This window comes from Panthera onca, chromosome D4 (genome assembly GCF_046562875.1).
Source record: "Panthera onca isolate mPanOnc1 chromosome D4, mPanOnc1 haplotype 2, whole genome shotgun sequence".
In the NCBI taxonomy this organism is placed as follows: Eukaryota; Metazoa; Chordata; class Mammalia; order Carnivora; family Felidae; genus Panthera; species Panthera onca.
This window is the reverse complement of record NC_138351.1, coordinates 23,704,776-23,724,692: the sequence shown is the minus strand read 5'-3', so window position 1 is coordinate 23,724,692 and position 19,917 is coordinate 23,704,776. Positions and strand designations below refer to the sequence as shown.

The 19,917-nt window shown below is 43.5% G+C and overlaps 1 long non-coding RNA gene and 1 pseudogene across 2 annotated transcripts in view; both read right to left on the bottom strand.

Moving 5' to 3' along the window:
- Nucleotides 1-7,916: 7,916 nt before the first annotated feature.
- The window catches only part of LOC132676449 (uncharacterized), a 181,716-nt gene continuing 169,715 nt past the window's right edge, over nucleotides 7,917-19,917 (bottom strand). The window contains exons 1-5 of one of the 2 annotated variants that reach the window (XR_014135930.1): nucleotides 18,124-18,207; nucleotides 14,618-14,691; nucleotides 13,677-13,778; nucleotides 13,015-13,075; nucleotides 7,917-8,670 (exon numbers count right to left, since the gene is read on the bottom strand). This is a non-coding gene — a long non-coding RNA (uncharacterized LOC132676449). Of the gene's footprint in view, nucleotides 8,671-13,014; nucleotides 13,076-13,676; nucleotides 13,779-14,617; nucleotides 14,692-18,123; nucleotides 18,208-19,917 lie in introns of those variants that run through there. The other variant, XR_013551823.2, reaches the window with a different exon arrangement.
- Nucleotides 12,104-12,997, bottom strand: LOC144614192 (spermatogenesis-associated protein 31D3 pseudogene; annotated as a pseudogene).

Genomic DNA, 19,917 nt, shown 5'->3' with positions numbered 1-19,917 from the left:
GTACTCTCTTTCTCTTTCTCAAAAATAAAACATTAAGAAATTTTTAAAAAAATATTGATAGTAGCGGACTGAATTAAATCAAGTAGAAAACCAATCGTCTATATTGATATAAGTAGCAAGGAAATTAATTAATTAATGTGGAATGAGACACTTGTTTTTGTTTTGCAATGGGGTATTTAATAAGAATGTTTTAATTTTGACTCAGGAGAATGTGAACATATATTACTAATATAATTAAAAATTTAATCACAAAAATGTAGCTTATGACCTGAAGGCTCTTACCTTCTATTTGGGGGGAATATAGTATATTGTGAGAGCTCTAAGATTTCTCTGAACAGCATATTTTTCCACTTCCTCCATGTAGTAGCTGACTAGCTACAGGAAAAATAAAGAGGGAGGAATGTAAAATGGCTCTTGTGTTTCTTGCTTGGACAGTCAGATGCTACTGATACTGAGACTGTCTGCGGAAGGGATTGTCGGAGATAAAGGAAGACAACAGGTTAAGTTTGGAAGATCTCACACTAAGGGTGTTTTACCAAGCAGGTGGTTTTGTTGCTTTGAAACTCAGAGGAGAATCCAGTGCTGAAACACCTAACCACAGGAATGGATAACTCATCTAGGAAGCTGGAAAAAGAGAAAGAATCTGGCCCAGGGCACCAGATTCCTGGTTACTCAGAAATTTCGGAAAAGCTTTGTGCTGTTTGGAACAGGATGGCTTATAAGCAAGTACGATTATTACCAAATATGGTAAGCAAAATATTAAACCTGCAAAAAGTTAGAAACTACACAAATGTCAACAGAAAGTGGAATTAAATACTCTACCACTTAAGAGAATATTCTCATAAAAATGTTATGAAAGTTTACAATAACATAAAAATGTTTATGATTGTGATTTTCATTTCAGGCGCATAAGATTTAAGCAATGTTAAAAGTAGGCACAGCAAAATCTCTAAAAGATGCATCAAAAAGTTAATGGTAATTGTTTTGAAGGTGGGAATCTGTGAGGTTTCGCCTCTACTACTTTTCCATATCTTCCAAATACACTAACAGTGCACTTTCTAGTAGGGGAAATAGTCACGAATACGATTCTCTTCCACCTCCTACTACGATAAACATGGTGACGCTTCCCAACACGGAACCAGGACACACAGAGGCATCAATACATCAATACCTGCAATTTAGGGCAATTACCTGAGAGTTTCTGCCTAATAAAAAACATGATATCCGCTTCATGGAGAGACTCACGTCCTGCTATCCCTGATCTTGCAAGGCCGAAAGAAGGTTCTGCCTCTTCCTCTCCATCCAGAACGCCTCCATTGGCTTATACCTGGGGTTCGCCCAAACCATTCCCCCTGGACTCACCGCTAGGTCCAAGCAGCAATTAAAGCTCTTGTGGCTCCTTTGAAAACAAGTGGCAGACTGTGAGCATCCTACCAGTTACCGGTTTCGCAGGGAATCAGAAATGAGGATTCCTAATTTAGGGTACGAACTTGCATCTTGAAGCCTCACTCTCCTGACTGGTGCAGGCATTTCCAAGGCACTGGCGTCTAGGGGCTGCAAGGCCCACGTGGTCACCATCTGCACCCCCAACCCGTGCAGTAACATCGGCGCTTAACACTACTCAAAACTTCATTTGATCATTCCAGGCCTCAGGACCACCCCTATGATATTTTATCTCTGCACCTAGAGATGACGTCTGAGAAAGGCTTCTTGGGCAAGACCAGGCAGCTGGTGTAAAGTGACGTCTTAACATCAGCCAATATCGCCGCTACAGTCCACACTAGGTTCACCCGCGCAAGCCCCATCCAGTGACCTCGGCAAAGGGGGCCCCGCGGCCCAGGCGCAGCCCCACCCCCGGGCGTCAGCACGTTTTCCCAGGCAGCAGCCTCCTGTGGGAGGGAGTCAGGGGTTGCGCGGCCTGAAGGAGCAACCGCCGGGATGGAAATGGCAGACTTTGGGAAGGATCCCTCTGTCAGCGCAGGAGACAAGGTCAACCAGCATCCAGAAACCTTCGTCGAAATCTATCTTGGAGGCAAACAAAATTCTCCTCTTCCAGAAGTGATGGACACAGATTCCAGAAGTCTGAGGTGAGAGGACTAACCGTTAGACTGCCCAACATGGCCGCCATCGCCAGGGCAAACACCACAACCTCTCGGGGCCGCCCCTGGGGGTGGCTCCCGGGACCGTTCGCCCCTGATATGGCTAGCCCTGAACGTCGCCACGCCTCTGTGCGTGTCCCCAGCAGGACGTGGCCCCGCCCTTGGTGCCGCTCCCTTTGGGCGCGGAGCCGCCCCTGCGCGTGACTCCCTGGGCCCTACTCGCCTCGCTGCGTGGCTCTCCCGGACGTCGCCACGCCTCTGCGCCTGTCCTTAAGGGGCCGTGGCCCCGCTCTGGGTGCAGCTGGCTTTGGGGGCGGAGCCGCCCCGGGGTGTGACTGGCCTCTGCACGTGGCCCAAGGCCAGACCGACCTCCCCTGGGAAAAGCCTCCCTTTGCTCCTACTTCCCGCCAGAGGTTGTCGAGCTCCGTTGCGTCTGCCAGCCAGACTGTGGTGAGGTACGCATGGTTCGGTCCTCTAGAAAAGCAGACGACTAAGCCAAACATTCCAGCACAGGGGGAAAAGTGTTCTAAATTGGGAAGCGGGGACAGATCCCCGGGGAACCCTTCACAGTATAATAGGAAGGAAAGAGGAAAGAAGGGATGGGGATTCACGTTTTGGTTTGGTTACTCTTTGATATCTGCTAGCGATGAAAAGATCCGGTGACTTCTCATTTCCCTGTGGTGATCCAGCACCCATGCTGGACGAGTGGGGATTGTGGAGAAATTGTAGGCGAGTGAAACCATTTTGAGCGCTTAGGCAAGAGAATTGACTGAGGAACCGTCCTAGAAGCTCCACGAAGACAGGGAGCTTTGTTTCCTTCCCCGTGCGCCCCCAATGCTTAGAAGAAAGCCCAGTACACAGTAAACACCGAGGGAAGGAATGGATTGTCTTCAGGCAGTGTTGGAGCTGACCACTGGTATGGAACATTTAGGGTGGCATCAGTTACTTTCTTGTGTGGTTTTATCCAAGAGGGGTCAGCCCCTTATCGGAAGACGGGTCTAAAAAGGACAGAACTGACTTTGGCAAGGGTGACAGATGAAAGGCAAGTGGGGAAAGCTGTTGAGAGTAGAGCTCTTTAGGTTTGGGATTAACGAAGTTTTCCTTGGAGAGGGAAGAAATGAAGAAAAACGCTGTCAGAGGCCCAGGGAGACGTATAAAGTGGCTTGTAGTTCCTGCTGAATAGGTTGAAGAATTGGCATACTGAGGGCATAAACTGAAAGAAGAAAACCGGGTGGAATGTCAGACTGCTTTTTCAGGAGGCAGAAGTGTTCCCGGTGATAAGTTCTGGGCTACGGCCACAACTAGACTGGAATGCAGGTAAAGGGCTCTAGGATGAGAAGGGGTAGACAGTGAGAGGGCGGATTATGGGATGGTCTGTCCACATGGACGTTGGGGCCTCTGACTGATTGCTACCACCTCAAGTTCCTGTCCTGGGCCCCATCCCACTTCTGGCCTGTCCCAGGGTCTGTGCAGAATCAGCATTTCCTACAACTCCCAAGCATTAGTCAGTGGCATAACTCCGGACAAGAAGGCAGAACTGGGACAGTGAGAGAGAGGGATGTAGCCGATCTGGTTTTGTTTTGACACCCAGCCTTCACTCACCTTCTGGAAATAGTCCCTCTGTTGACCCCCAGGGAATTAACCCCATTCTCAGTCTCAGTCCATGTAAAGATGGAGTTGTCTTTCCCAGACGGTCTTATTTTAAGATGGGTGTATAACTCAAGGCTTGGCCAAAAGATGGTTTTATGCTTTTGGGCAGCAGTGACTGGTCGGGGACGGCATGTGACCCAGCTGGAGACAGTAAGGCACAATGGGACTTTTGCAGGGACTATGAGAGAGACAACCCATTTTCAGCTCTACTTAGTGCTTGAAAAGTACACGTGAAGGTACAAAATGACAGACAGAAAGTCAGTCCAGAATATAGTGCCAAGAAACGGATACAAACTGAACCTTGATGGCATCAACTGAGCTCCAACTTGAACCGTCCTGCCTGACGCCAGCCTTACTGCTAGATTTTCTCAGGTACCTGAGTCAACAGATTCTCCTTCTTAAGTCAGTCCCATTGTTTTTGCTGTCATTGACAGCCAAATAATTCCTCACAGTGCAAGGGCACTCTCCAGCCTAGCTCCCTCTTCCCATGCTAGCACACTAAATATATATTACCTTCTCTGTCCTCCAGATTGCCCTTCTACAAGAGGGGATTAAGAAACCCACTTTGAAGGATCATAAATATTAAATGGGAAAATACACATAAAAGCATTTTGTACACAAGCGCCTAGGTGGCTCAGTTGATTAAGCATCCGACTTTATCTTGGCTCATGATCTCACGGCTGGTGGGTTCGCGCCCCACGTGGGGCTCTGTGTTGACAGCTCAAAGCTTGTAGCCTGCTTCAGATTCTGTGTCTCCTCTCTTTCTGCCCCCCCACCCCGGCTCACACTCCCTCCCTCTCTCTCTCTCTCTCAAAAATAATAAACATTAAAAAAAGTTTTTAAAAAAGCATGTTTTACAAAATTGAAGTGCAACAGGCAGTGGCTAATTTTTCTTTTCTTTTTTTTTTTTTTTTTAAATTTTTTTTTCAACGTTTTTTATTTATTTTTGGGACAGAGAGAGACATAGCATGAACGGGGGAGGGGCAGAGAGAGAGGGAGACACAGAATCGGAAACAGGCTCCAGGCTCCGAGCCATCAGCCCAGAGCCTGACGCGGGGCTCGAACTCATGGACCGTGAGATCGTGACCTGGCTGAAGTCGGACACTTAACCGACTGCGCCACCCAGGCGCCCCGGCTAATTTTTCTAAGTTAAATTAAATCTTGTCAAAGTTCCCATGTTAAAGGAAGGTATCCTATATTAGTCATGACTGCCAGTGGGGTTAGTGGGGGAGGATTTTGTTACCAGGCAAATATAGATGAAGGAACCTCTGCTCTTAAGTCCATCATGGTTGCCACTGGGACATTCATTGTCCAAGCTCATTTGGCAGATTAAAAAGCTAACGGGTGGGTAGCCTCTATGCCAAGTGTGGGCAATGCAATGTGTTGTGGCACCTCCCAAGATAATGGGGCTTGATGATTCATCATCTCAGCAAACATCATTTCATCCCTTAAAAAAATCATTCTGCTCCTAGAGGACTTAAACACAGAACCCATCCACTTAAGGAATACATCTTTACATCATTATTATCAAGTCCCTGGATCACTGGTACCTTTAAGTACCTCTCCTTTCACCCCAGAACCTCTGTCATCCCGTCTCTCCTCTCTCCTGAGAACACCTGGGTTATTTCTCTTCTCTTTTAGAAGAGTCTGGACAGGACTGTGCAACAGGTTTCAGGTGCCCAAAACTTCTCTGTGGGGTCAGGAAACCTGAAGGTCATTAATAAGCCCTGAGACCAGAAGCACAGAACTCCCAGTTAGACAAAGGAAGTACACTTTTTATTCCTTCTGGGGTCCCTTCTGTCAGGGAATAGAAGCAGCATTCAATAGCTTGGTAAATTATCCTGCTTAAATGAAGCTTGCCTAAAGCTGGGAAAGTATCCCAAGAAGAAAATGACCCACTCTTCTCATTGCCAGCCCAACCTCCTCTCTGCAGGGAAGCACTGCTACACTTATATAATAATCAGTTCTTTACCTGCTCCCCATCCCCACCAATGAAGGAAGGAACAGACCTTGAGTCTCCTGGGAGAGATAAGGAGGCAGCCTCCATAAGTCTCTGAACCTGCCACTTCGCCTGCCTAATGAAGACCATATGTCCCCTTGTGACCCAGGAAAATAGCCTGATTTAGTCTCTGATCCAGGGCCAATGGAAGTTCTACGGGAAAAGCCTCAAGAGAAGAGGCCCTTTTCGAGGCCTGGGCTCCTTCACTGTGACTGCTGATTGGGACACAGTTCTCAGTGTTAATCCCTCTGAAGGCTGCCTCAAGGAACCTGATTGTCTTAGGCAACACCTGACATCAGATAAATTCAGTTTCACAGCCTGAAGCTGGCATCTGGGGTCCCCATGCCCAGTCCATATCAAAGTACCAATAAATTCATGCATTTTGTCAACCTTGACATTAGATTTGGAGTTTGAGCTTAAGGTTGTAAAAATTCTGGTAGGCCATTCCCATTGCATTATATGTCAGTGACAGTTCTTCAGGCACCACACTGTATCATGTAAATTATACTCCCCTGAAATTTCAAAATACTGGGATCCCTGAGTATGGTTACAAAGCACATCTTTTTCCAGAAAAAATTGAACCTCATCTCTCCAGTATTTTTTCAGCTAATATACTTTCTTGCTTTTTATGACAGTGCTGCTCTCCTATAGAAATAGGAATCTGGAAGAAAGGAAAACAATCCTAGAAGCAAAACAAAAGTATGAGATCACTCATGGATGGTGGTACCTTATCATTTGGACAGATCACTTGCTGGATGGTCTGAGTATGCAAATTCTGTCTAATTGTCTTATCCAGTGTTTCTCTGAATGAAAGCAGTGGCCATTAGGTATGAATTGATTTGTGACCCGAGACCATTAACTTAAACCTTTAAGCCACCACATCTCCCTTGGTTAGAAGTCCTCAAGCCATAGGGACATGGAAAATATCGAAGATGGAAGTGATATGTATTAAGATCCATAGTACTAGCTTTTTCACCAATTGGGTGACCCATTCACTCTGATGTTCAAGGTAGGAGAATCAGATTTGAAATGATAGATGTGCTATACTAAATATATTAATAAGAACAGGAATTAAATCTTGCTATCTGTAGGGTTTGCTTCCTCTCTCAGTTTGTCTATGTCTACAGAAGCTGAAGGTTATTTGTTTAGCCTCAAGGTCTGGGAGCTAGGGCAATGTGGAGAGACTGTGGTAGAGGCCGGATAAACCATATTGCACCTAAGTTTTCCTCCCCTTTAAGTGTGAATCAGTATTCAGGTGTGTCAAGTGAGTCAGGTGGCTCTAAGGATTCATTTTACTTTACCATTCAAGATGACCCCACATCACGTTTGCTGCTATAACACCTCTTCTTCCTTCTTTGGATGCTCCAATCTCTCGGATGTTTTCTTACCAGCTGCCACTCCACATAGCCATTAAACAGCTTTGACCTTGAGGACATGGATATAGATGAGGAGAAGCATCCACTTGGCACCTTTGGCCACTTTTGCTTCAGTGGACTGAGTAGGGTGTCCAAGAAGAAACCCTTGCCTTAGGAAGACTTCTAAGATTCCAGTGACCTCCACCTCCTGAAGTTTATACCTTTGTGTAATCACCCCTCTCCTTGAGCATTGGTTGACCATAGTGATTTGCCTCTAATAGAATAAAAGAAAGGTAATGGGACGTCATTTTCATTATTAGTTTATAAAAGATTATAACTTCTGTCTTGTTTACACTTTCCCAACTTTCATAAAGTAAGTTGTCATGATGGAAAAGCCTACATGACAAGGAACTAGCCAACTCCCACCAAGGGCCAACAACGTATTGAGGATCTCAGTCCAACAGGCTTTGAGGCATGCATCCTGCCAACAACTGTAAGTGAATACAGAAGTGGGTCCTTCCCCAGTCACGCCTTCACATGAGAACCTAGCCTCAGCTGACACCTTAATGACAGCCTTCTGAGAGACCCTGAAGCAGAAAATCCAGATAGGCCTAGCCTGAGATTCTGACCCACAAAAATTGTCAGATGATAAATATGTGTTTTTAAGCCACTAAATTTTGGGATATCCATTACACAGCAATTCATAACTAATGCACCTCTGAATTACTGTCACTTTGGTGTAAAATGTAGCATGTTTGGGAAAGCAGGCGCCATATAGGAGCACAGCTTCCCTGACAACATCCTGGAGGTGCTGTCTTCACGCTCAAAGACGATCTTGTGTTCTCTCAGGCCAAAATGGTATCCCTGTGCTCTCATAAGCCCTGAGTAGGCTCCGGGAGGTGACGCCTACATGCCATAGTACCTCATCGCACCCTACAGCTGTATATATGTCAGGATAGTTTGGGAGCAGATGAACAAACAGGTGGAGCCAAGGTGTAGACTTTAAGGGGTTTTCTCACTTGGTGAAGGCCTGAACGTTTTCAGAGTAAGCCTTTTGTACTTTTTATGAAAAAAATTCAGGATACCTGAGCAGGGTCAAATAAAGGGCCCCAGGATAAAACTGAGAAGGCCACTGTCAGGCTTCTTTCTTTGGATTGAGAAACCCAAAGAGGAAATCAGTAAGAGCAGAACTCCCTCCTTCCTTTCCCAAAGCAAGAGTCCCCACTCCCATGCCCAGCACCACCTCACAGTCCCAGTGCAATACACAGAGAACCGCACTCTCTGTTAGAACAAAAATGTATTGAGGAGGATTAATATTCTTGGTTGTATTGAAGAAAGATAGTTTTCATAGGAGGATAAGTTATCGTGAAAATTATAAGGCTTTCTCAGCAAGTACAAAACAATTTCTTTAGGGAAATTTCTGCTCCCTGGAAGTGCTGGAGAAGCGTTTTCTGCTCGAATAGAAGAGTCAACTCTGAACATAGTACTTTCATCAGCAGTCAGGGTGGCTGGAAGGACTTCGCGTAATTGATGCACACAGGTAGGGCTTGGATGACACACAGGGTCCCTGGAAGGCAGAGGTGAAGGGGGTTGACTGGCTTAATAGCTGCTCCTTGAAAGTGCCAAGTATCTGGGAGTGTCTGATCCTTTCTCTGTTCTGCCTGACACTTGTAAGACAGTTCTGTTCAGCAGAGATAGCTTTTTGGCTATATAATAATACTTGCCTGTTTATCGTGTTGTGGGTCAGAGAAAGCCCAATATTGGAGGGATATGTCCTGTTAGACTCTACCTGGGCCTACAGTTCTTCCTTCTGCGGGCTTAACTCTGAGGCCTCAGATTCATACCTACATGCCACCTTCTCTTCTAGGTTTTTCTCAATAGTAATCATGAGCTCATGAGCCCAGCACTCACAAGAGCAGTCACACTTTCAACTGGGTCTTGATTCCGGAAATTTCCTGCTTTGTGATTTTCTGCTTGGACTTGATCCACTTAATAAATTGCCTCATCTTTTTTCTGAAGTAACTCTTGGGAGGAAACTGTTCATTCTGTGACACAGGTGAGGAAGCACTCTCTAATCTTCTGTCCTCAACACGGTGGCTCTTCTTTCTGGCTACAGATGTTCCTATCCCTGAATCCTCCCTTCTACATTTTCCTGCTTTGGAACCCTGAGGTCTCACTTTCTCTGCAATTTTTCTTTGTGGAAAATTCTTAGGCTGGCACTTACCTAAGACCAGCTTAGAGTGCCAGGACTCCTGCTGCTGCTCCGTACTGTATTGTCCCCCAAGTGGACATGCAGCACCTGGGATGCTCCCATATCCCCACTACAGTCACTCTGGAACTGAGTCAGTGGGGCCTTGGACATCAAGCTATCTGAATTAAGGGGCATGTCAGTGGAAAACTCTTGAGCCTGACTGTGCTCTACCCTCTCGAAATTCAACTTTAACTCACTAAAGAGATGTCTTTCAAAGTCTGATAGTTTAGAATCTTGGGGAGCCAAGATTCTTGAGTGTTTTTGGTGAAGAATGTTCAGTGATCAGCACAGCTTCTACCTCACTCAAATTGACATTTGTCATTTTGGAGCTTTCCAACTCACTGGTTGTCAAGACTTCACAAGATTGGGATTGAAGAGTACACAGCTCCTCGGTGTTGAATACGCCCCTGGACAAGTTGTGCTTTGCAACATGGTCTAAATTCTTCTGCACCATCACTCTGCCCTGAGCCATTTCAGTTCCATCGCCAGGACTCACATTCTCATCCTTTGGCTCATGTCCAGCTTCAGCTTGCTTTGGGGGCACCTCTGGGCCACATCTATTGTCTAGTACAGCCGCCCTCGGTCTCACTTGAGCTATGATGCTGTGCATAAGGGGCTGAAAAGTCTGACTTCCATACGCAGCTGTCTGGATACCCTGTGCAAGCTCATGGTTGGTGTCAGAGAGTGATGCTTTCAGGGCCCTCTGTCCTTCATTGCCCATAGGTGACATGGCAGGGAGAGAATGATCCAGGGTGGGGACTGAATTTGGTGTTCTCATCCTGTTGCCATGAAAAGTTTTAGAGCTTCTCTCACGGGGGTTAGAAAATTCAGCTTTGGAATCTACCAGAGAAATATGCATGGCTGAGGAGGGAATGTCTAATTGGGGAAGAGGCCATGTTGTGGCTTCTCTCAACATATAGAATTTTATGGATTCAAGAACCCTGAGCGGTAGACCTCACCTCTGACTCATCCGAAATCTTACAATATGGGCCTCTAGCAGCCGTCGGGTATTGGGATCGAGAAAGGAAGGCTCCAGAATGGTAATCTGGCAGCAAACCCTACCCACCATTGTCTTTTTTGATTTGTGTTTTCCATTTTAGTCTGGGAACTCCCACACAAAGGCAGTGCATTGTCATCAGCCAGCCATGAGCAACACACCTGTAGGAATCCTACACACCTGTAGGAATCCTACCCGCAGTAATCTACCAAAATTTCTTGTTCAAATGTAATCTAATGTCAGATTTCATTTGATTCTGGTCTGTGTCCTTCCTTGAGTCATTTGGTAATTCATTCCATGAGTGATCCTTGAATGACACACACAGTTACTTTTTGCCTCCAAAGAAGCCCTAAGACCCTTCGCTAGGTAGCATTCTGAGACCCTTTGAGGGCTGACTTCTGGGCTCTTCTCTAGGATATACCCAAGATTCCTCATCATACTCATCCATAGCTAGAACTCTGTTGGGACCCTCTCATGGAAACTTACTAGGAAACTCAATTCAGTCTTTGCTAAATCCTTGCTACTATGGTCCTGAAGCTCAGAGAATTTTGAGCAAACATGACTGCATTTTTGCTCAGACATGTCTGCCTTTTTGCTCATATACTGAGGCTCTATCAGTACTAGAGACTCTAGATTTCTACAGGCATGGAGGTACCAGTATGGGATTACCTTCCTTGGACCATGAAACTCCAGTTTCTCCTGGGTTTCACAGGTAATATGAAAATGGCCAGGAAGGACAGAGACCATTGGCATGGGATGACCAGCTAAACAATGCAAAGTTGGGAACTTGAGGACAAATGGCTTCATGAGAGTTTTGGAACCAGGCACTAAACCCCACAAACTTTCCTGGTGCTTCTTCTACATGTGCCACTCCAGGTGTTGATTTTCAGTCAAGATAGGAGAGTCTGACTCATTCTTCAATCTGTGGAGAAAGACACTCCACAGTCCCTATTCTGGGATGAAGAAGAAGATGGTATGATTGGTATGCAGGGTTGAAGGTGGGCTTGAGGGTTCACTGGAGTGAAAGGTAGGGGCTGGGATTGGGACAGGGTTTGAGGCAAGGGTTGGGGATATACACTAGGGAGAGGTAGGTGATGGGAATGAGGAAGTGGTAGAGATTCTTGATCCTGCATTTTGACTGTGGAAGCATTATAGAGCCCATTGAATAAGACAAAGTGAGACTCTTATGGGGAATTACTACTAGAAACCAAAAGTGTGGCTGCTAAGGACTCATTATGCAAAAAGGGAAGACCCCAGAAGAGCTGGCCATGTTTCTGATTCCAGTTTTCCCCCAAACACTTGATACAGAGGAGCTGCTGACAAATGCGCAGGTGCTCCAGGTTGCCTACAACATTCTAGCTGTTTTGGGGGCTGTGGTGACCTGTACATTGAATGGCTGCAGTAAATTCACTGAAGATGTCCATGGTATTCTGACCACATTGTTTTGAAAATGGTCTCTCTTCTTTTTCTTTCCTCTCTAAAATCTGGAAAGGCATTCTTTTTTTCATTTGTCTCTCTAAGACTGCCTAGATGTTAAGGCCAAGAAAGAAACTCCACTGGCCTCCTTGTGCTTGTTAACAGAGTCTCTCCAGAGATGGGTTTCTGGTAGATGGAGGTAAAGTTGCCTTTGCTGAAAATCAGAATGCGATAATGTGGGGAGGAACATGTTCTTGGTATGAGCCTTCCAACAGGAGAATTCTGAAATTGACGGTCTTGAATGGCCACTACCTCTGATTGTTGGGATACAGGCAGACCACCCACCAGGGTGGTCTGTCTGGAGATGAGTCTTCTGGAACAGGCTTCAAGGAGATGGAAATCGATTTAGATTGAGGTACAGTTAAAGTGCATTCTAGTGGTGGTGAAACAGGGTCAGTGTTGCATGGTGCCAAAGAAATGAATCACTGGGATCTTTGTCTGGGACAGACGTGGTAAGAGGTTGACATCTTGGAAAATGGTGGGGTCAAGAGAGAAGATGATATTCAGAGGTAAAGTGGACTCTGCTTGGGCAGTAGGATCCCCTTTCTGAACATCATGTAGTAGGAGGGGGGAAAGGCAAGGGGTTGGGGTGTGGAATGGCCCATTGGGAATTTGGAATTCAAAGGAGGAAAAGACTAGTGTCTGAGGGTGACCTGGTAGTGAGGGTAAGAAAAAGTTAGGTGAGAAAAAGGAGTGGGGGTGGGGAAGACTCAGGCAAAGGGGCTGGTTTTAGGTCTCCTGGAGGGACTGCTGTCAAGGCAGGGGATGCACTGAATGATGAGTCAGTCACAGGAGCTGTGGCAGCCAAGGGGATCACAGAGGGAGTAGCGTCTTCCAGGACCTCCAGGAACAGCAGCTGATTGACCTCAGCAGTTGTACTATTACACACCTCACAGAAGGGGTCTGGACATAACAGTTGACGAAAGTGCGTGGTATCATGATGCCGGCACAGGGGGCTGCAGGAGACAGGAGGTACAAAGCTGCAGCCATGGCCAAAACAAACATATGTGGCTCTGGCAATTCTGGCAAAAGTAGTGCCACCCCCCATCCCAAAGGCTTTCACATTCTGACTCTGAGGATTTTCTATCCCTTGTCAATCCCAGGCTTCCCTGAAGCCCTAGAAATTCATAGACTCTGCTAAAAAAGGTGGGGCGGGGGTGTCAGGAAAGAAGGTAATATTTAGTCACCTTTGCAGAAGAGAAATCACCTTTCTTGCCTCCTCAGCTTCACTCTGGCAAGTTTTCCAGCCTGGAAAATGAGGAGATTGATGAAAGTAGAAGCAAGAGATATTATGAGAGGCTGAGCATGGTTTCCTTTAAGTGATACCCTTGGTAGATTGGACTTGGAGAGCCCTAAGAATGAGGATATAAATCACATAGTCAATGATAATAATAATAACAAGACTCATATAGGTATGTGTTGTTTTTTTTTATCATTCACAATGGACTTTCATATGTATTATCCCATGTGACGTTGAAACAAACCCTATGAGGAACATAGGTCAATGATTACTTCAAAGAGGAATCTGAATATCCATGATATCACAGGCCTTTCAGAAAATCAGGGGACAGAAGTTCAGACTCTTGACAGTCACATGGCCACCTATTGGGCAACACCCATTGACCAGGTCCATTACTGTTTTGTGCTCAGGGATGGGCAGAGCAAGGAAACTGAGAAGGGTCTTGGGCACTGAATGAATGCCTTTCCATGAGCCTCTTCTGTGAGGCCTATTTTTCTGGTAGGGACTGTCTAGCAACTGACATCCTCAGAGATCATGGACCTGGGACCTCATGGAAAGGACAGGAAGGGTCACTCTTGGAGAGCTCAGGTGGAATAGGCAGAAGCTTACCTTTCAGTGTCCAACTTTTCCGCCTCTCTTGGCACTGCCCTGATACCAGAATAAAAGTAAAAGAATGAGGAGCTAGGACTCATTTCTCTGTCTCTCTTCTCTCTAGGAAAAAGGGACATTTATCATCCATAAATATTATGACTCTATTTTAAGTAATATAATTTTGTGGCCTTTCTTTATCAATTTTTAAAGATAATAAAATGTTTTCCATATTTACTACTTGGAAAAACTGAAGGAAGTGTTTTGTCTGTGGGGCCCACACTTAATATTTTCAACCATAAGTTCATTGAGGAAATAGAAACTGAGGCCAACAGTCACATCTGTGCTCCTTCAGGTAGGATCCTGTATCCTGGGACACAATTCAGACCCCAGTCTTTGTTCAGAGGCTCTCAGAGGCTCAGCACTGTTCTCCTGATCAGTGAAGGAAGGCTTGGTCAAGTGATGCCAAACATGGGAATGTGACTCTTGATTAAGTGCTGTGGAGCTTTGTTCTCTTACACAGATCCCGTACTCTCTAAATAACCCAATCTAGGACTGTGGAATCACTGTGTTTGGGAATTTACACAAGACCCGCCACCCCATCCAGATAGTCTGTGAGCTTCAGTTGGAAACCTTAGTCATTCCTTAACCTGTAGCCCTGCCAAATCTCTTTTCCTAGAGGAGTGAATGTCTAGTTTCTTAAACTTCCCATTTTAGGTGTCTCTGTGACCCAACCAAACTCATTTAGAAATGTGGGATGAAGAGTCATTCTCTGAAGGGCAACTTCTGGTTCCAGTTCTCACATTGTAAAAGCCTGGAAATCATCACTTTAGTCTTTGAAAGAAGCAAAAAGCTGAACAAACTGAAAATCAATGACTTTTCTTGGAGTCATAGTGGCAAAGCCATTGCCCTAAATCTTCACAGAGTGTGAATACACTGAATCACAGTTAAGATCAGCTTACCTGGAACAGAAACCACTGGAGATTTGGGATTGCTCTTCTTGTGGGAACACTTGAATAGACACTTGGACAAATTTCTGGAGGATGCATGTGGGCTAGCATGAGATTGAGAAACTCCTGGTGTCACAATCTAATGGGGTTCCCCTGCTTATTCATGAGTTTTATTACCAGGAACCCCACCTGGTTCTCACAGTAAGGAGCTAGGAAAAAATACTCCTGTTTCTGGCAAGGGAGTGTAGGGTTGGAGATAAATGTAACCATTTTGAAAACATTGTGAAATATTCCCAGAGTTCTTCATAACAGAAGCCTACTCAGCAGGGGAATAGACTATCAGAGCCTTATGTCACATGAGAGAAAGTAAATTACTCAACTACAGCAGCACCTTCTAGACTTGACTCAAAACAAACAAAAAAATTTCAATACACTTGTGAACATCACAACCCAGGGACACAGACCCATTAAAAGACTGACATTTAATCATATCCCCTCCCCCAAATCTTATCACCATATCAACAGGATCACAGCTGAAAAGAGCTGCAAGGTATAGGCGCTACATAGGGACATTTAGTGAAACCTACTAACACTAGGGGAGACAAAAAATAACAACACTAGAGGAAATTAAAGACTCTGACATGTATAGCTACAGTAAATATTAAACACAGCTCAACACCTAGCCAGGTTAACATAAGCCTTCACACTATTTCAGTTCCTATTATAATACTCCTATTATAATACTTATAATACTCCTATTATTTGGCTTTCAAAGAAAAAATGCAAGGCATGCTAAAAGGCAAGAAAAAAGCAATCTGAATAGACAAACCAAGCATCAGGTGCACATTCAGATATGACACAGGTTTCAGAATTATTGTACAGAGTCTAAAATAACTGATTATTATATTAGTGGAAAAAGTAGACAACACACAAGAAAAGATGAGGAATATAAGCAGAAAAAGGGGAAACTCTAAGAATCAAAAGGAAATGTTAGAAACCCAAAACACTATGACAAATGAAGAATGCCTTTGATTGACTCATCTGTAGGTTGCATATGGTCAAGGAAAGAACAAGTGAATTTGAAGACATAGCAGTAGAAATGTTCCAAGCTAAAACTCAAAGAGAAAAATATTTTTTTTAATGCTAAAATATAGAATACCCAAGAATTGTGTTTCAAAATGTGTAACATATGTGTCATTGGAATACTAGAAGAACAATAGAGCAGAAGAGATATTTGAAGTAATAATGGCCAAGAGTTTCACAAAATTAATGGCAGATTAACTATACATTGTAGAAGCTCAGAGAACACCAAGCAGAAAAATACTAAAAAAGCTTATACCTGGACATATCATTTTCCAAATGTAGGAAACAAAAAGATAAAATCTTTAAAGAATCCAGACAAAAATAAAAACCCACCTCTAGAGGAAAAAAAGATAAGAATTATGACCTATTATCATAAACCATGCAAGTATGAGACTGGAGTGAAATATTTGGTGTTGAAAGAAAAAACCACAAATCAAGAAATTTATATCTAGTGATATTATCCTTCAAAACTGAAAGAGAAATCAAAACTCAGGCAAATAAAAACAGAATTCAGCAGCAGCAGACCTGCCCTGCAATAATGTTAAAATAACTTCCTCAGGGAGAAGGAAAATACTCAGATGAAAAGGAAGAGAAGGAATGAAGGAAGAAAAAATAAAACTTTTATTCATCTTACTCTCAACTGGCCCAATAATAATAATGATAATGTGCTGGATCATTACATTATATGGATAAGTGAAATGAATGATATCAGTGTTACAAGGGACAGGAGGAATTGGAAACTCCTGCACTACCTATTAAGTGGTATAGTGTTATGTAACAGTTGTAAATGTGTATTACAAAATCTAGGGCAACCACGAAAATATTTTTTAACAGGAGCGCCTGGGTGACTAGTCAGTAAAGCATCACACCATTGATTTTGTCTCAGGTCATAATCTCAGGGTTGTGAGATGAATCTCTGCATCGAGCTCTGCATTGGGTGTGGAGTCTGCTTGGAATTCTCTCTCTCTTTCTCTCTCTCCCCCACCCCACCCCCTCTACTGCCTGTGCTCTCTCCCTCTTAAAAAAATTTTTTTTTAACAAAGAATAACTGATGTGTTAACAAAAGTGAGAAAATAGAATCACATATAATGTTTGCTTAAAATCAGATAAAAACTGGGGTGCCTGAGTGGCTCAGTTAAGTGTCCGACTTCAACTCAGGTCATGATCTCCTGGTTTGTGAGTTTGAGCCCTGCATCAGTTTGAGCCTGCTTCGGATTTTGTGTCTTTTCCTCTCTCTGCCCCTCCCCTGATCATACTCTTGTCTCTCAATAATAAAGAAACATTAAAAAAATTTTTTTAAAAACATAACTGAAAAATAGGGGAAGAAAAAATGAATAGGTACAATGAATACTAAACAGTTACAAAGTAGATATTAATCCAACTATATTTAAAAGACCACTAAATGGAAGTGGTCTAAATTCACCAATTAAAAGACAGAAAACTGTCAGAGTGGGTAAAAAGACGAGACCTAATTATATGTTGTTTATAAAATACCCACTTTAAATATAAAGGTATAGATAGATTAAAAGCAAAAGGACAGAAAAAATGTACCTGCTAACACTAACCAAAAATACATGCATACATACATACATACATAAAAATAAAAATCAAGAGTAATTATATTAATTTCAGATAAAGCAGACTTCACAAGAATGAAAATTATCAAGGATAAAGAGGAGCATTACATAACAGTAAAGAGGTCAATTCTCCAAGAAGACATAACACTCCTTACCATGTACACATGTAACACATAGCATCAAAGTATGTGAGCAAAAACTGGTAGAACTTGTAAGAAAAAATGGATTAATCCATTGTTATGGTTGGAGATTTCAATAGCCCTCCATCAGAAATGTCTAGATTCAGCAGGCAGAAAATCAGTAAAGATAGTTGACCTGAACAACACCATCAATCAACTTATCTGACATTTATAGAATACTTCATTCAACAGCAGAATACACATTTTTCTCACACTCAACATGGAACATTCACAAGATGGACCACATTCTGGGCCAAAAACACACCTTAACAAATGTAAAGTAGAAATCACACAAAGTATGTTTTCAGACCAGAATAGAATTAAACTAGAAATCAATTACAGAAAGATAGCTGGAAATTCCAAAATGTTTGGAAATTAAATAACACACTACTAATACATGGGTCAAGGAAGAAATCTCAAGAGAAAAAACTATTTTAAACTAAATGAAAATTAAAATACAACTTAATCAAAATTTGTAAGATTCAGCAAAAGCAATAGTTGGAAGTTGATAACTTTGAATGCATCTATTTGAAAAGATTTAATATCTCTGAGGGACTTCTACTTCCCTGATTGATTTCTCTGTGTTTCCAAAATATTGGCAAACACGGATTCTTCTTAACGTAGCACAGCACCAGAAGAAGGACCCCCACCCCACACAGGAAGGCAGGAATGGAAATACCTAACAAGTTGAATTGGATTTCAGCCATAGTGCACTAAGGTGTCTTAGACGAAGATGGTTCATATCATCGGAAATGTATTGCTGCCTCAGGCAGCTGGGCATTGAGAGTACATGTTCTAGACTAGAGTTCCAAGCCGACGTTACAGAGCTTTAGCATAGATACCAAAGGTTCTTGAGGGTGGGGGAGGGGACAACGTAAGAGAGAAACTCACATGCAACCCTTCACCCACCATCCAACACAGCAGATCTGTCCATCCTTCCATGGCCCTTCAGATGCCTCCAACCTACCTTCTAACTCCACCTATTCACCACATATATTTATCTTAGTGAAATCTTCATATTCCACCTGTTACCCTGATATTACCTGAGACCCCTTTTACTGGTTTGGTGATCTCCCTTTGGACCCCACATCATCCCCAGAGATCTACATCCCCAAGATCTACTCTGCCTTCAGCTGCTGTTTTCCCCAGTAGTGCATTTTTACCTTTATGAAATGAGAAACATACTCAGAAGCAGCCCTACCCCTCATATTTCCTCAAAAGAATCCATGTTTATTTATTTTGAGAGAGAGTTGAGCAGGCAAGGGCAGAGACAGGGAGAAGGAGAGAGAATCTCAAACAGGCTCTCTGCAGAGCCAATGTGGGGCTCAAACTCATGAACCTTGAGATCATGACCTGAGCCTAAACCTAGAATTGGATATGTAACCAGCTGAGCTACCCAGGAGCCCCTAGATGGTAAGGTGTTTAAGTGGGCTTTTGCACTTTAATCATAATCACACCTGCCAAATGACAATAGTGCAACTTGGGTGAGGGGTGTGTGGGAAGTTATACTGTTCTAGCTGCTTTTGTGCATGTTAAACATTTCTGTAGTAAAAATCTTTTAAAAAATAAAAGAGGTTGGGTGCCTCATAAGGACAGGGAGGGGGGCAGAAGGAGACCTGTCAAGGGAGGATCAGTCCATCAAGACTATAATTTAGCTATTTCTCAATAAAGAGTAATTCCTTTTGCACTGGGAAGGAGAGAGGAATAGGGAAATATTTTTGGAAGATTTTGTTTTGTTGTGTTTGTTGTGTTCTGATGAAAAGCTCCCATCTCACAGATTTCTAGTTCCTCTGTAAACTGTGGTCCAGCACATCTGCTGGGCCAAGTAAAGGTGGCCTAAGTTGAGAAAAGTGAGGAAATTTAAAATATTTTTGAGTAGAACTGGGAAGAGAACAGACTAAGGAAATAGTGACTTAACTCCATTTGTTTTGTTTGCATGTAAACCTGGGATAAGTATTTGTGGGGTGGATGAATGATTTCCAGATACTGCTGGGGCTGAATTTCTTGTGGCATCAGTAGACTCAATTGTGAGATTTCCAGTAGTAGTCCGTAACTTAGAAAAAGACATTTCTGGAAAAAGCAGAGAGATGACACTTTGCCAGACAAGAAGGGTTGAAGGGGATTGGATGGGGCCCATTTGTACTAGAGCCTTTTTCTTTTTTAATTGAAGAATAGTCACATTTGTTTCAGGTGTAAAACTCTATGCTGTGCTCACCACAACTGCAGCTACAACTATCACAATTCCATTTTGACTATATTCCCTGTGCTGTACTGGGGCTTTTTTTTTTTGTATGTATGTTTGTTTATTTTGAGAGAGATAGAAAGTGAGCACAAGTGGGGGAGAGGCAGAGAGGAGAGACAGAATCCCAAGGGATCCCTGATGCGGGGCTCAAACTCATGAACCACAAGATCATGACCTGAGCCGAGATCAAGAGTCTGCTGCTTAACTGAGCCACCCAGGCACCCCTCTACT